Raw genomic sequence first — 16,099 nt, 5'->3', positions numbered from 1 at the left:
AATATTGTACAGAAGTCTGCCATCTATCCCAGAAGCCCCCAGGGGGGTGCTCTATGGTGTACAGAAATCTGCCCGTCTATCCCAGAAGCCCCCGGGTGCTTATAGAGAAGCCAGGATTCATCCTCATATATTCTGTGCCTATTAGATGTGAGCTGATAGCAGAATATTCATGTAGACACCCGGAGGTCCCTGTTCAGAAGTCTACCCGTCTATCCCATAACCCTCTGGGGTGCTCTATGACGTACAGAAGTCTGTTAGAGCACCCCGGAGCTTCTGGGATAGACAATGGTGTACAGAAGTCTGCCCATCTATCCCAGAAGCCCCCTGGGGTGCTCTATGGTGTACAGAAGTCTGCCTGTCTGTCCCAGAAACCCCCAGGGTGCTCTACGGTGTACTGTAGTCTGGCAACACCAGGCGTCCTCCTCTTCTTCTAGGTCTGTGATTGGTAGAGTAACGATGCCATGGTGAGGATGATGGCCTCCGAACAGAAGCCAGGCCAGCAATGACAGGTTCTCTTTAGTGTGGTGGCTACATAACCAGTTGGTCTTCGGTAAAGGGCGAGCAATGGCTGGAGATATGAATAGAACATACTTGTCTGTTTTTCCATTAATCTGAGCGTCTCCCATCTTCCTGTCTGTGTAATGGAGGTTGTGTTGTGTTTTTGCAGCGACTCTGTACGCCTCGTGTATTCTGCTCGGCGTTTTCCTGAACGGATCGGTGCCAATCTTCTTTGAGATGTTCGTGGAGACCGTGTATCCGGTGCCGGAGGGGATCACCTGCGGATTCGTCACCTTCCTCAATAATATCTTCGCGGGGGTCCTATTGGTGTTTTTAACCTTTTATCACACAGGTAAGTGACGGTTACTTAACGCTCTGTCATCGGTGGTAGGTGGAGCCGTCCCAAATCGCAGCGCCCAAAACTGATATGAAATATTCAGCAGATGGGAATATCCTGTGTTCATGAGCCGAGCACTCCAAAAATCAATATATAGCTATAGATGTATCCAATGATCAATATATATAGATATATCCAGAGATCAATATATAGATATATCTAATGATCAATATTTAGCTATAGTTATATCAAAAGATCAATATATAGCCCTCTCTATCGATATATCCGATGATCAATATATAGCTCTCTATAGATATATCCAATGATCAATATATAGCTCTCTATAGATATATCCAATGATCAATATATAGCTCTTTATAGACGCATCCAGTGATCAATATACAGTTCTCTCTAGATATATCCAATGATCAATATATAAGTATATCCAGTGATCAATATATAGCAATAGATATATCCAATGATCAATATATAGCTCTCTATAGATATGTCCAATGATCAATATATAGATATGTCCAATGATCAATATATAGATATGTCCAATGATCAATATATAGATCTGTCCAATGATCAATATATAGATCTGTCCAATGATCAATATATAGATCTGTCCAATGATCAATATATAGATCTGTCCAATGATCAATATATAGATCTGTCCAATGATCAATATATAGATCTGTCCAATGATCAATATATAGATCTGTCCAATGATCAATATATAGATCTGTCCAATGATCAATATATAGATCTGTCTAATGATCAATATATAGATCTGTCCAATGATCAATATATAGATCTGTCCAATGATCAATATATAGATCTGTCTAATGATCAATATATAGATCTATCCAGTGATCAATATATAGATCTATCCAGTGATCAATATATAACAATAGATATATCCAATGATCAATATTTAACTCTTTCTATAGATACATCTGGTGATCAATATATACTATTTGTGGGAGGGGCAGAGACACAAACTACTGCAGGGAAATCTCCCCATTGTGGGAGGGGCAGAGACACAATCTACTGCAGGAAATCTCCACATTGTGGGAGGGGCAGAGACACAAACTACTGCAGGAAATCTCACCATTGTGGGAGGGGCAGAGACACAAACTTCTGCAGGAAATCTCCCCATTGTGGGAGGGGCAGAGACACAAACTACTGCAGGGAAATCTCCACATTGTGGGAGGAGCAGAGACACAAACTACTGCAGGGAAATCTCCACATTGTGGGAGGAGCAGAGACACAAACTACTGCAGGGAAATCTCCACATTGTGGGAGGAGCAGAGACACAAACTACTGCAGGAAATCTCATCATTGTGGGAGGGGCAGAGACACAAACTACTGCAGGAAATCTCACCATTGTGGGAGGGGCAGAGACACAAACTACTGCAGGAAATCTCCCCATTGTGGGAGGGGCAGAGACACAAACTACTGCAGGAAATCTCCACATTGTGGGAGGAGCAGAGACACAAACTACTGCAGGGAAATCTCACCATTGTGGGAGGGGCAGAGACACAAACTACTGCAGGGAAATCTCCCCATTGTGGGAGGGGCAGAGACACAAACTACTGCAGGAAATCTCCCCATTGTGGGAGGGGCAGAGACACAAACTACTGCAGGAAATCTCACCATTGTGGGAGGGGCAGAGACACAAACTACTGCAGGAAATCTCACCATTGTGGGAGGGGCAGAGACACAAACTACTGCAGGAAACCTCCCCATTGTGGGAGGGGCAGAGACGCAAACTACTGCAGATTTTTTTTACCTCTAAAATCTGGAGCGTGATTCTTTTTTCTTTCTTTTTCTTTTTCTTTCTTGCGCGCTCTTTCGCGCTCTTTTTCTCTCTCTCCGGATTCTACATTTGTTGAGTCTTGGTAATATACTTTGTATCTGGACACTGATTATTTTGCAGGCAGTAGTTGGGTGTCCGCAGTAAGAATGGTTCCTGTTGCCGGTAATGACCCCTCCGATTCCTCTATAATGTGATCCGGCCGCAATCGGTTAGCGTTCCTGCGACTCGGATCTGATAAGCGGTTGGATTGTCGCGGTGTTGGGTGGTTTCTGTGATTTTCCCCCCCCCCCCCCCCCCCCCCCCCCCCCCCCCCCCCCCCCCCCCCCCCCCCCCCCCCCCCCCCCCCCCCCCCCCCCCCCCCCCCCCCTGTGCAGCGTCTGTCGGCAGACCTCAGATAATCCCTCTCCTGATGGCTCTGAATAATGATCCAATTTCACCCGTGTAGATTAGATCTGCCGGCAGCGCTGATGGGGCGCCGCTGCGTCTCCGACACCTTCCACTCTCTGTGCTGGGGCCGGTTTATATTCTTGGGTATTGGGGGAGTTTTATGTGAGGTCAGTGTGCAGGAAGATCGATTTATAACTGAGAGATCCAAACTGAACTTATAGGATGGGGAAGAAAGAAAGTAGTATGCCCCCTACAGGACATCATCTCTGTTCAGAAAGCTAACAGGCTCCACCCACTACAGGCTGCCAGAAGAAAACAGGAGGGGGGCGGAGACGAGACAAGTCACCCTGCACAAGAAGAGGGCAGAGCTGTGGGAGTGACCTAGAAGGCTCCTCCCACGAAGGCTGCCAGCAGAAAATAGGGGGCGGAGACGAGACCAGTCACCCTGCACATGGAGAGGGCAGAGCTGTGGGAGGGACCTAGCGGGCTCCGCCCACTACAGTCTTCCTGCAGAAAACTACTGGAGGGGCAAGGAGAGAGCAGAGCAGTGGGAATGACCTAGCAGGCTCCACCCAATACAGGCTGCCAGCAGAAAACAGGAGGGGGCGGAGAAGAGACCAGTTGGCTTGCGCAAGGAGAGAGGACAGAACTGTGGGAGGGACCTAGCAGGCTCCACCCACTACAGGCTGCCTGCAGAAAACTACAGGAGGGGGACGGAGGTGAGACCAGTCAGCCTACACAAAGAGTGACCTAGCAGGCTCCACCCACTGCAGGCTGCCAGCAGCAAACAGGAAGGGGCGGAGACGAGACCAGTCAGCCTGCACAATGAGAGAGCAGAGCTGTGGGAGGAACCCAGCAAGCTCCACCCACTACAGGCTGCCAGCAGAAAACTACAGGTGGGGGGGCGGAGACGAGACCAGTCGCTCTCCACAAGGATAGAGCAGAGCTGTGGGAGAGACCTAGCAGGCTCCTCCCACTACAGGCTGCCAGCAGAAAACTACAGGTGGGGGGGCGGAGACGAGACCAGTCGCTCTCCACAAGGATAGAGCAGAGCTGTGGGAGGGACCTAGCAGGCTCCTCCCACTACAGGCTGCCAGCAGAAAATAGGAGGGGGTGGAGACGAGACCAGTCGCCTTGTGCAAGGAGAGAGGACAGAACTGTGGGAGGGACCTAGCAGGCTCCTCCCACTACAGGCTGCCTGCAGAAAACTACAGGAGTGGGACGGAGGCGAGACCAGTCACCCTGCACAAGGGGTGAGAGCAGAGCTGTGGGGATGACCTAGCAGGCTCCACCCACTACTGGCTGCCAGCAGAAAATGACTGGAGGGGGTGGAGACTTGACCAGAAACCCTGCACAAGGAGAGGGCAGAGCTGTGGGAAGGACCCATCGGGCTCCACCCACTACAGGCTGCCTGCAGAAAACTACTGGAGGGATGCCGCTCTTTGGTGATAGGCCGCTCGGACAGCGATGTGACAGAACGGCGGGGGGAGGGGGGGGTTAGCGCTTTAATTGTAAGTTGCATATGTTCTCCCGGAGGGCTGACTGCGGGCTTTTCCCGATTCCGCTCCTCGTCCATCACACGCCGGCTCAGCAGCTGGAAGGTCACCGCCGTCCTCAACCAAACCCGTTTACGGTTAATGGCACGCTGGCATTTTGGTGCGCGTGTGACATTTTCGCCTTTAATTCCAAGGCGCACGCTCTCCTCCGTATCGATCTCTGGCCGCTCCTGATCCGTTCCGCACAAATACAGCATTCCGGAGCCTTCGCCGGATCCTCGGGAAGGACGCCGCTTCACCTTAATCCGTGATTCATTTTAATGACGCTATAAAATATATAATTACCTGCGAAATGATTTAAGGCGGCAAAACGAGCGCTCTTCAATAATTCAGAGCCGGTGAAAAGCACATTATTAAAATATGTATAAAGACAATTCATAATAGTCTGGCCGATCCTCCTTCTCTAGAGGGTTTCTTTTCTTTCTTTTCTTTCTTTCTTTCTTTCTTTCTTTCTTTCTTTCTTTCTTTCTTTCTTTCTTTCTTTCTTTCTTTCTTTCTTTCTTTCTTTCTTTCTTTCTTTCTTTCTTTCTTGAAAAAGTATTCATACCCCTTGAAATTTCCCCACATGTTGTCATGTTACAACCAAAAACATAAATGTATTTTATTGGGATTTTATGTGAGAGACCAACACAAAGTGTCACATAATTGTGAAGTGGAAGGAAAATGATACAAATAAATATGTGAAAAGTGTGTGGGGGGAAGGGGGGCCTTTGTATTCAGCCCCCTTTACTCTGATACCCCTAACTAAAATCTAGGGGAACCAATTGCCTTCAGAAGTCACCTTATTGGTAAATCCTCAGTATATAAATACAGCTGTCCTGTTAAGCCTTCGGAGGTTTGTAGGCGAATGGCGGAGGGGGGGGTGTATGGCAGAGGGGGGGGGGGGGGGGCGTATTACGATGGGGTGGGGGAGGGGATGGGGAGGCGTATGGCGGAGGGGATGGGGAGGCGGATGGGATGGGGAGGCGTATGGCGGAGGGGATGGGGAGGCGGATGGGATGGGGAGGCGTATGGCGGAGGGGATGGGGAGGCGTATGGCGGAGTGGATGGGGAGGCGTATGGCGGAGTGGATGGGGAGGCGTATGGCGGAGTGGATGGGGAGGCGTATGGAGGAGTGAAGGGGGGGGGCCTATGGCGGAGTGGAGGCGTATGGCGGAGTGGATGGGGAGGCGTATGGCGAAGGGGATGGGGAAGCGTATGGCGGCGGGGATGGGGAAGCGTATGGCGGAGTGGGTGGGGAGTCGTGTGGCGGAGGGGGAGTCGTGTGGCGGAGTGGATGGGGAGTGGAGTGGAGTGGAGGGGATGGGGAGTCCTGTGGCGGAGCGGGTGGGGAGTCCTGTGGCGGAGCGGGTGGGGAGTCCTGTGGCGGAGCGGGTGGGGAGTGGAGGGGGAGTCGTGTGGATGGGGAGGGGAGTGGAGGGGATGGGGAGGCGTGTGGCGGAGTGGATGGGGAGGCGTGTGGCGGAGCGGGTGGGGAGCGGGTGGGGAGTCGTGTGGCGGAGCGGGTGGGGAGTGGAGGGGGAGTCGTGTGGCGGAGTGGATGGGGAATGGAGTGGAGTGGAGTGGATGGGGAGTCGTGTGGCGGAGCGGGTGGGGAGTCGTGTGGCGGAGCGGGTGGGGAGTCGTGTGGCGGAGCGGGTGGGGAGTCGTGTGGCGGAGCGGGTGGGGAGTCGTGTGGCGGAGCGGGTGGGGAGTCGTGTGGCGGAGCGGGTGGGGAGTCGTGTGGCGGAGTGGATGGGGAATGGAGTGGAGTGGAGTGGAGCGGATGGGGAGGCGTGTGGCGGAGCGGATGGGGAGGCGTGTGGCGGAGCGGGTGGGGAGTCGTGTGGCGGAGCGGGTGGGGAGTCGTGTGGCGGAGCGGGTGGGGAGTCGTGTGGCGGAGCGGGTGGGGAGTCGTGTGGCGGAGCGGGTGGGGAGTCGTGTGGCGGAGCGGGTGGGGAGTCGTGTGGCGGAGCGGGTGGGGAGTGGAGGGGGAGTCGTGTGGCGGAGTGGAGTGGAGTGGAGCGGATGGGGAGGCGTGTGGCGGAGCGGGTGGGGAGTCGTGTGGCGGAGCGGGTGGGGAGTCGTGTGGCGGAGCGGGTGGGGAGTGGAGGGGGAGTCGTGTGGCGGAGTGGAGTGGAGTGGAGCGGATGGGGAGGCGTGTGGCGGAGCGGGTGGGGAGTCGTGTGGCGGAGCGGGTGGGGAGTCGTGTGGCGGAGCGGGTGGGGAGTCGTGTGGCGGAGCGGGTGAGGAGGCGTGTGGCGGAGCGGGTGGGGAGTCGTGTGGCGGAGCGGATGGGGAGGCGTGTGGCGGAGCGGATGGGGAGTCGTGTGGCGGAGCGGATGGGGAGTCGTGTGGCGGAGCGGGTGGGGAGTCGTGTGGCGGAGCGGGTGGAGAGTCGTGTGGCGGAGCGGGTGGGGAGTCGTGTGGCGGAGCGGGTGGGGAGTCGTGTGGCGGAGCGGGTGGGGAGTCGTGTGGCGGAGCGGGTGAGGAGGCGTGTGGCGGAGCGGGTGGGGAGTCGTGTGGCGGAGCGGATGAGGAGTCGTGTGGCGGAGCGGATGGGGAGGCGTGTGGCGGAGCGGATGGGGAGGCGTGTGGCGGAGCGGATGGGGAGTCGTGTGGCGGAGCGGGTGGGGAGTCGTGTGGCGGAGCGGGTGGAGAGTCGTGTGGCGGAGCGGGGTGGGGAGTCGTGTGGCGGAGCGGGTGGGGAGTCGTGTGGCGGAGCGGGTGGGGAGTCGTGTGGCGGAGCGGGTGAGGAGGCGTGTGGCGGAGCGGGTGGGGAGTCGTGTGGCGGAGCGGATGAGGAGTCGTGTGGCGGAGCGGGTGGGGAGTCGTGTGGCGGAGCGGGTGGGAGTCGTGTGGCGGAGCGGGTGGGGAGTCGTGTGGCGGAGCGGGTGGGGAGTCGTGTGGCGGAGCGGGTGGGGAGTCGTGTGGCGGAGCGGATGAGGAGGCGTGTGGCGGAGCGGATGGGGAGTCGTGTGGCGGAGCGGATGGGGAGTCGTGTGGCGGAGCGGGTGGGGAGTCGTGTGGCGGAGCGGGTGGGGAGTCGTGTGGCGGAGCGGGTGGGGAGTCGTGTGGCGGAGCGGGTGGGGAGTCGTGTGGCGGAGCGGGTGGGGAGTCGTGTGGCGGAGCGGGTGGGGAGTCGTGTGGCGGAGCGGGTGGGGAGTCGTGTGGCGGAGCGGGTGAGGAGGCGTGTGGCGGAGCGGGTGGGGAGTCGTGTGGCGGAGCGGATGAGGAGGCGTGTGGCGGAGCGGATGGGGAGTCGTGTGGCGGAGCGGATGGGGAGTCGTGTGGCGGAGCGGGTGGGGAGTCGTGTGGCGGAGCGGGTGGGGAGTCGTGTGGCGGAGCGGGTGGGGAGTCGTGTGGCGGAGCGGGTGGGGAGTCGTGTGGCGGAGCGGGTGGGGAGTCGTGTGGCGGAGCGGGTGGGGAGTCGTGTGGCGGAGCGGGTGGGGAGGCGTGTGGCGGAGGGTTCACTCAGAATTTGGGGTGTCGGCGTGCGGTCACACCCCTGCAGCCCCTCCCGTATTCCTTCTATGGGAAGCTGTTTTGGATGTGAGCACAGATGTCTCTCCACTTCTAAAGACTAATTAACAAACCCGGAGGAAGTGATCGGGGGGGGGGGGTGGTGACAGTCCTTCCCGTATGCGCGGCGCTCCTGTCTGCGAGACGTGTCGGTTTCTTTCTCTTCTTAATTATTTTTCTGTTTCCAAGCGATTTATTGTATTCTCTCCGGAGTGCCGTCTTCTTTCCCAAAGATAAACTCCTTTTTTAGGAGAATGATGCCCAACACTGAATAATCTGTTTTAAGTAGACGGCAAACCCAACCGATAAAGTTTTATCTAGAAGTCTTTAATATCATTTTGGATGTATTTAATATCCTACCACATTCATGAAATGAATCCCTGGCGATCCTGCCATGGAGGTCTCTGTTGAGGTAATTACTGTTAGGTGATGGTGCTTCATCCCTAACAGTGGCAGGCGGTAGAAATCTTTTTTTGGGGGGTTGGGGCGTCAAACAGTATGCCTATTCATTGCACATAGGGTTGGCGAGAGGGGGCGGGGCCACCACTGGTCCCTACTGGTCCCTCTGCACACTGCTACACCCTTCCCAGCAAACTTTGCAATAAAAAAACGTGATATTTGGTTCACATATATTGTAATACATGTTTAACCACTTGCCTACTAGACGCTTAAACCCCCTTCCTGCCCAGGCCACTTTTCAGCACTGTCACACTTTGAATGACAGTTGCGCAATCATGCAACACTGTATACATATGACATTTTTATAATGGAGATGGTCAGAGACTGCAGACGTAGTACACGGGACGGTCAGAGACTGCAGACGTAGTACACGGGACGGTCAGAGACTGCAGACGTAGTACACGGGACGGTCAGAGACTGCAGACGTAGTACACGGGACGGTCAGAGACTGCAGACGTAGTACACGGGACGGTCAGAGACTGCAGACGTAGTACACGGGACGGTCAGAGACTGCAGACGTAGTACACGGGACGGTCAGAGACTGCAGACATGTGGGGGTGATGGAGACAGAGAGAGAGAGAAGGGGTGACAGAGAGGGGTGATGGGGGTCAGAGAGAGAAGGGGTGACAGAGAGGGGTGATGGGGGTCAGAGAGAGAAGGGGTGACAGAGAGGGGTGATGGGGGTCAGAGAGAGACAGAGCTGGCAAGACCCATTTTCATTCTGGGTGAGGACAGGAGGTGCTCTGTTCCTTCCATCGGATCTATCATGTGACATGGAGCGGTCCTTGGCTGATTGCGATTCCTGCCCGTCCTTCTTTTCTGAACCCCCGGTCAGTCCGTCCTCCAGGCCTGGGAGCAGTGAGGGGGTTTAAGGAGTCCAGGGGTTCCAGGCTCTGGGAGGCACCAGGAAAGCTGCACCTGCTGTTCCTGGCGTCTTGCTGCTCTCCTTTCCCGTGGTCGCCGTCTCCCGGGCCGCTCGCACTATGTAGACCGGGGGATGTCATCCTGCCCACCCCTTGAGGCATTGGCTGTCCCGCTCCACGCACCAGCTGTCACCGGCCCTGCTAAACTGTGTGTACAGGGGCCGGTGCTAGGATAAGGACCGAGTGGGGAAATCCAAACCCTGATTCTAGGGTGGGGCACTTGCCCCCTGCCCATACCCGCAGACACCCATGGGCTCCCTCCAGCCATCACTGGCTGCTGCCTGGTGTGCATCACCCTGCTTTGACAGCCAGGGCAGCCAGAGCAGGCCAGAACCCCTGCATTTCCACCCCTCACTCTAGGAACCGCCTGACGTGCTGGACCGGGAACTCCAGATGAGCCACGACCCACTAGCTGTTGGAACAGACTGGAACGGAGAACCACTGGTCTTGGTTCCACCTTACGGGCTCATTTCTACTTGCTTAGACTATAAGGCTGGGTTCACACTAATGCGACCATAGGTCCCAGCGGCGGGTCCGGTGCGCCCCTGTACACCGATTCAGATTTTTGCCTAAATTCGCTCCTGAAACGGAGCCAAAGACGTACAGGACCCCTTTCCAATGAAAACCGCGGCTGAGCCTAGGTTCACACTGCTGCGAATTCAAAATCGCGGAAAAATGCGCGATTTCGCAGCGATTTTGCCGCGATTTCGGCCGCAATTTAATGTAAATCGCGGCCCGAAATCGCAAAAAGTAGTACATCAACTACTTTTTGAAATCGCAGATGCGGCGTCGCACTGATTAGGACAGTGCCATTGCCGACAATTGCCGCCGATTTGAGATGCGATTTGACATGCGCTTTCCCATTAAAATACGGTAATACATTGCGGGCGATATTGACCCTTTTTCGGCCGCTAGCGGGGGTTAAAACCTCACCGCTAGCGCCCGAATATCGCGGTAAATACGACGGTATAGCGGCGCTACAAGTAGCACGGCTATACCGTCACCGCGGCTCCACGCCTCAATGTGAAAGGGGCCTAATCGCAGAGGAAGAGGCGCTCCAGCGGCGTGCGTTTCGTTCCAGGAGAATACGTGTAATCCAAAGCACTCGCATATCAAAGCGAGTTTCCCCATAGAAGTCAATGGAAACAAAGATAATTTGTTCCGGATTGACTTCTATGACATGCAATACCGCATGTGGCCAGAGGTGGGGGGGGGGCGACGGAGAGCCTTGGAAAAACTTAGAGACAGCTTGGCTGATCTCTTGGTGTCGGGGGTTCTGCATAGTTGTTGATTCTTCAATTTACATGGCTGAAGGTGTGATTTGGTGTCTCATTGCCGAGAGTAGAGAGATGCTAAAATGGCATTTATAGGTGGAAGACAGATGGTGTTGAAGGCCCCCCCCCCCTGTTCATTCACTCTGCAGCTCTCCTCTCTCCAGTACAGGTTGGGGGAACATCTGTTTACTGCGGACCAAACTGCCATTTCTAGTCAATTTTTCTAAAATCTCCCCCATATTTTTACCTTGTAATGCCGGAGGACACGGGAGCTTCGTTGTTTTGACATCTCAGTACACAATTCACCGTGATGGATTTTCCTCTCGAGAGGCTCAAGTATTGCCATTACCCCGGCGCGCGCTCAATCCGTCAGCTCGCCGTCCTTCTAGAACAACCGTCATTTCTTAGGACGGATGGTGCTTACAGAACCTGACAGTTAGGGGGAGTGCCCATCACTGGAGAATGATGGTTCCCGCTCCGATCGGCACCAGTGATGTGTGTGTGATCTGAACACATTCCGAGCCGCTGTGTACATTGACATCTCTTAACGACTTCTCCACAGACTCCCATTATTCTTTATTTGTCTCCAGAAGTGAATTTTGTCTAAAAACTTCCAATACTGCCAAAGTACGGGCAATACAAGGTAAACATCTGTGCCCATGGGGTGGTCAAAGTACGGGCATTACAAGGTAAACGTCTGTGCCTATAGGGGGGTTAAAGTACGGGCATTACAGGGTAAACGTACCTGTGCCTATGGGGTGGTCAAAGTACGGGCAATACAAGGTAAACATCTGTGCCTATAGGGGGGTTAAAGTACGGGCATTACAAGGTAAATGTCTGTGCCTATGGGGTGGTCAAAGTACGGGCATTACAAGGTAAACGTCTGTGCCTATGGGGTGGTCAGATTAAAGGCGATACAAGGTAAACGTCTGTGCCTATGGGGTGGTCAAAGTACGGGCAATACAAGGTAAACGTCTGCTACGGGGTGGTCAAAGTACAGGCAATACAAGGTAAACATCTGTGCCTATGGGGTGGTCAAAGTACGGGCATTACAAGGTAAACGTACCTGTGCCTATGAGGTGGTCAGCTTACAGGCGATACAAGTTAAACGTCTGTACCTTGTATTGCCCGTACTTTGACCACCCCAGAGGCACAGACGTTAACCTTGTATTGCCCGTACTTTGACCACCCCATAGGCAATACAAAGTAAGTCTGTGCCTATGGGGTGGTCAAACTATGGGCATTACAAGGTAAACGTACCTGTGCCTATGGGGTGGTCAAAGTACGGGCAATACAAAGTAAGTCTGTGCCTATGGGGTGGTCAAAGTACGGGCAATACAAAGTAAGTCTGTGCCTATGGGGTGGTCAAAGTTCAGGCATTACAAGGTAAACGTCTGTGCCTATGGGGTGGTCAAAGTACGGGCAGTACAAAGTAAGTCTGTACCTATGCCTGAACTTTGACCACCCCATAGGTACAGACTTGCTTTGTATTGCCCGTACTTTGACCACCCCATAGGCACAGACTTTTACCTTGTAATGCCTGAACTTTGACCACTCCATTACAAGGTAAACGTCTGTGCCTATGGGGTGGTCAGATTACAGGCGATACAAGGTAAAATGCCTGTACCTTGTATTGCCCGTACTTTCACCACCCCATAGGCACAGGCGTTTACCTTGTATTGCCCGTACTTTGACCACCCCATAGGCAATACAAAGTAAACGTGTGCCTATGGGATGGTCAAAGTACGGGCAATACAAGGTAAACGTCTGTGCCAATGGGGTAGAGCTGCACAATTATTCGTAAAAAAAAAATTGTGATCTCGATTCAACCCCCCTTGACGATCTCCAATGCAGAGTTTACCGATTCTTTCATATAACAAGTGGAGAGACTTCTCAGCTGTCAAAAGAAAATATCCGGCAGTCTGCCAAGTTCTTAACAGGAAACATTGTCACTGACGTTTCCTTCTTTAGATCAAAGAGATAAACTTCTAAAGTGTGTAAAGAAAAAAATCCTGGCAGTCTGCCAAGTTTGTATCAACATGAAACATTGTAACAAACTTTCTTCTTAGATCAAACTTCTGTGTGTAAATGCTGGAAGTTTAACCACTTAAAGTCCAAATCTTTTTCTGACACTTTGTTTCTTAAGTTAAAATCAATATTTTTTGCTAGAAAATTACTTGGAACCCCCAAACATTATATATATTTTAGCAGAGACCCTAAGGCAGTGATGGCGAACCTTGGCACCCCAGATGTTTCGGAACTACAATTCCCATGATGCTCAACTACACTGCAGTGTAGTTGAGCATCATGGGAAATGTAGTTCCAAAACATCTGGGGTGCCAAGGTTCGCCATCACTGCCCTAAGGAATAAAATGTCACACTGTATTTGGCCAGCGGTCTTTCAAACGCAATTTTTTTTTTGGGGAAAAAAAATACACTTCAAGGAATAAAAAAACGAAACCGTAAAGTTGGCCCAATTTTTTTTTTTTTTTTTTTTTTTTTATGTGAAAGATGATTACGCCGCGAGAATCATGATCTATCTTTTAAGCAAAATAAATAGTTTTTCTCATTTTAGCCAGAATCGCGCAGCTCTAATATACTCTGTAGTACGCCTCATCTTTAACCAATTGGGGCCCACGCTATAGCCGAATGACTGCAACAGTGCAGACCCCAATTGCTGGGAGGAAGTCAATAGACGTTCTCCCCTTTTGCACGCACCCCCTGAGCCCCCGGCTCCTGTGTTAGGGACATCAGCCTCATTAGTGCACACCAGTGCCCCCTACCAGTACCACCTATCAGTGCCCATCACTGCCACCTATCAATGCCCACCAGTTGTGCCAGTCAGTGCCACCTAGCAGTGCTGCTAATCGGTCTCACCTACCAGTGCTGATCAGTGCCCATCACTGCCACCCATCAGTGCCCATCACTGTGAGCTATCAGTGGCAATTCTCTGTGCCACCTATCAATGCCCTTCAGTGTCAACTCAGCGCCGCCCCATCGGTGCCCACGAGTGCCGCCTATCAGTGCAGCCTCATCGGCGTACATCAATGAAGGAGTAAAATTACCTGTTTGCAAAATTTTATAACAAAATATAAAACAGATATATATAGGGTTGTCCAGATACCGATACCAGTATCGGTATCGGGACCGATACCGAGTATTTGCGCTAGTACTCGTACTAACGCAAATACTCCCGATACCAAAATAGAATACTTTTTTTTTTTTTTTTGTGACATCGAACACAAATTGGATGGCACCATTGGATGGCACTGCTAGGTGGCACTGGCATTGATTGAATGGCACTCATAAATGGATGGCACTGATAGGTGGCACTGGCATTGATTGGGTGGCACTGATGAGATGCACTAATAAGCTGCCTCCCTGCACTGATGCACTAATGGGCACTGATCTGCACTGATAGGTGGCACTGGCTAGCTGAACTTTTGGGCACTGGCACCGATGAGCTGCACTGACAGTGATCACTCCTTCAATGATATGTAGTTTTCCAGAACCGTATGCTAAAAAACAGCCCCACACCATGATGTACCAGTTCTTCATAATTCTAAAGAAAATATCTTTGGTCTGTATTGTGGTTTGAAAACGGTCACATGACATTAAAAAAAAGTATCGGTATTCGGTATCGGCGACTACTTGAAAAAAAGTATCGGTACTTGTACTCGGTCCTAAAAAAGTGGTATCGGGACAACCCTAAATCTATAATTTTTTTTATTATTTATTTAATTTAATTCTTATTTTTTTATTCTGTCTTTTTATTTTTAACAAAAAAAAACGCAGAAGTGATCAAATGCCACCAAAATAAATCTCTTTGTGGGGAAAAAATTATAAAAATTTCATTTGGATACAGTGTAGCATGACCGCGCAATTGTCGTTCAAAGAGTGAGAGCGCTGAAAGTTGAAAATTAGTCTGGGCAGGAAGGGGGTTTAAGTGCCCGGTAAGCAAGTGGTTAAAAAAAAAAAAAAAGCCTGTGCAAATGTTCAGAAAACGGCCTCACGCTGTAGAAATAAAAGCCAGATCTGCGTCTTTCCCCTGCGAGTGCAGAAATCGCAGTACATGGGTGATTTTTTCTTTTTCTTGTATTCTCGCAGCTCTTTCGTGGACCAATTGGTGCCTCACGGGCTCCTGTCTCCTGGGCCTGGTGCTTATCATCTGCCTGAGGGAAGCCCCAGACAAACACCCCAAGTACACCATCTGAATGTCCTCCATGACTCTCAATTCTTTGTCTTTTCATTTCCAGACTTATCCTGGCTGAACTGGTGCCTGACGGGATCTTGCTTGCTCAGCTTGTTTTTAATTGTGTGCTTCAGGGAATCCTACGATAGACTGTATCTAGACGTCTTTATTTCTGTCTGAGGGGCCCCTCCCCCCGCCCTGGCCCGGGCTGAACTATCGAAATCTGTTTGCACAAAAAAAAAAAAATGGGACCGTAGCCATGGACGGGACAGGACCGTAACCATGGCCGGGACGGTTGCCATGGACGGAACAGGACCGCATTTAGGGACGGAACCGTAGCCATGGACGGGACCGGACCGTAAGCCATGGACATGGCCGAAGCTGCACTAACAACGGGACTCTCGTGTCGTTCTTCACTCCGTGGGAACTCGGAAACGCTCATTTCCTCGTGGAATTCTTTTTTTTTTTTTAATTGTCTTTTTCTGGATTATGTTAATAAAAATGAACCTTTTTTGTAACGTTTTAATGAAGACGGGAGAGGAAACGCATTAACTACTGATTTATACTTTTTTCAGTTTACGGTTTCGCTGGTGTCCTTTGCCCGCTCCATGGCGGCAGAGGAAATTTCGCAAAGTGCTTGTGGATTAAAGCGTCCCATGTCGTCGGTACTAAGGGACCGCCATCTTGGAAAAAGCTGACTTTTTTTTTAGGAAATGTATTGGTACGCTGGGAGGAAGTGCATTCTCTTTGGCTTGAGGTATGGAAATCATTGGCTGTATGTTGTGTTGCTTTCCAAGGTCTGATTCAGGTGACCCTATACCAGTGGCGGTGAACCTCGGCACCCCAGATGTTTTGGAACTACATTTCCCATGATGCTCAAGTACACTGCAGAGAGCATGAGCATCATGGGAAGTGTAGTTCCAAAACAAATGGAGTGCCGAGGTTCCCCATCACTGGCCTATATGAAAGAATTGGGGGGCCAAGTGCCAGAGGGAGCTTGTCCTATGGCTCCATGCACTGCACCAATCCAAAGGTAAAAAAAAAAATTCAAATGCTGGTAACTTTATTTATCTGAACAGCAACAGAGAAACCTGTCTGGGTGCTACTGCTCTCATACGTCCCACCCACACGGTTATGCTTACTACAACTA

At 52.0% G+C, this 16,099-nt stretch overlaps 1 long non-coding RNA gene across 1 annotated transcript; it reads left to right on the top strand.

The window, feature by feature from the left end:
- Positions 1-626: 626 nt before the first annotated feature.
- On the top strand, positions 627-15,479 carry LOC120944278. Its single transcript, XR_005750379.1, has 2 exons — positions 627-850; positions 15,014-15,479. It is a non-coding gene; the product is annotated as an uncharacterized LOC120944278 (long non-coding RNA).
- Positions 15,480-16,099: the final 620 nt, after the last annotated feature.

The sequence above is a fragment of the Rana temporaria genome, chromosome 6 (assembly GCF_905171775.1).
Source record: "Rana temporaria chromosome 6, aRanTem1.1, whole genome shotgun sequence".
NCBI classification, from domain to species: Eukaryota; Metazoa; Chordata; class Amphibia; order Anura; family Ranidae; genus Rana; species Rana temporaria.
This window is presented reverse-complemented; position numbering and strand designations above follow the sequence as displayed.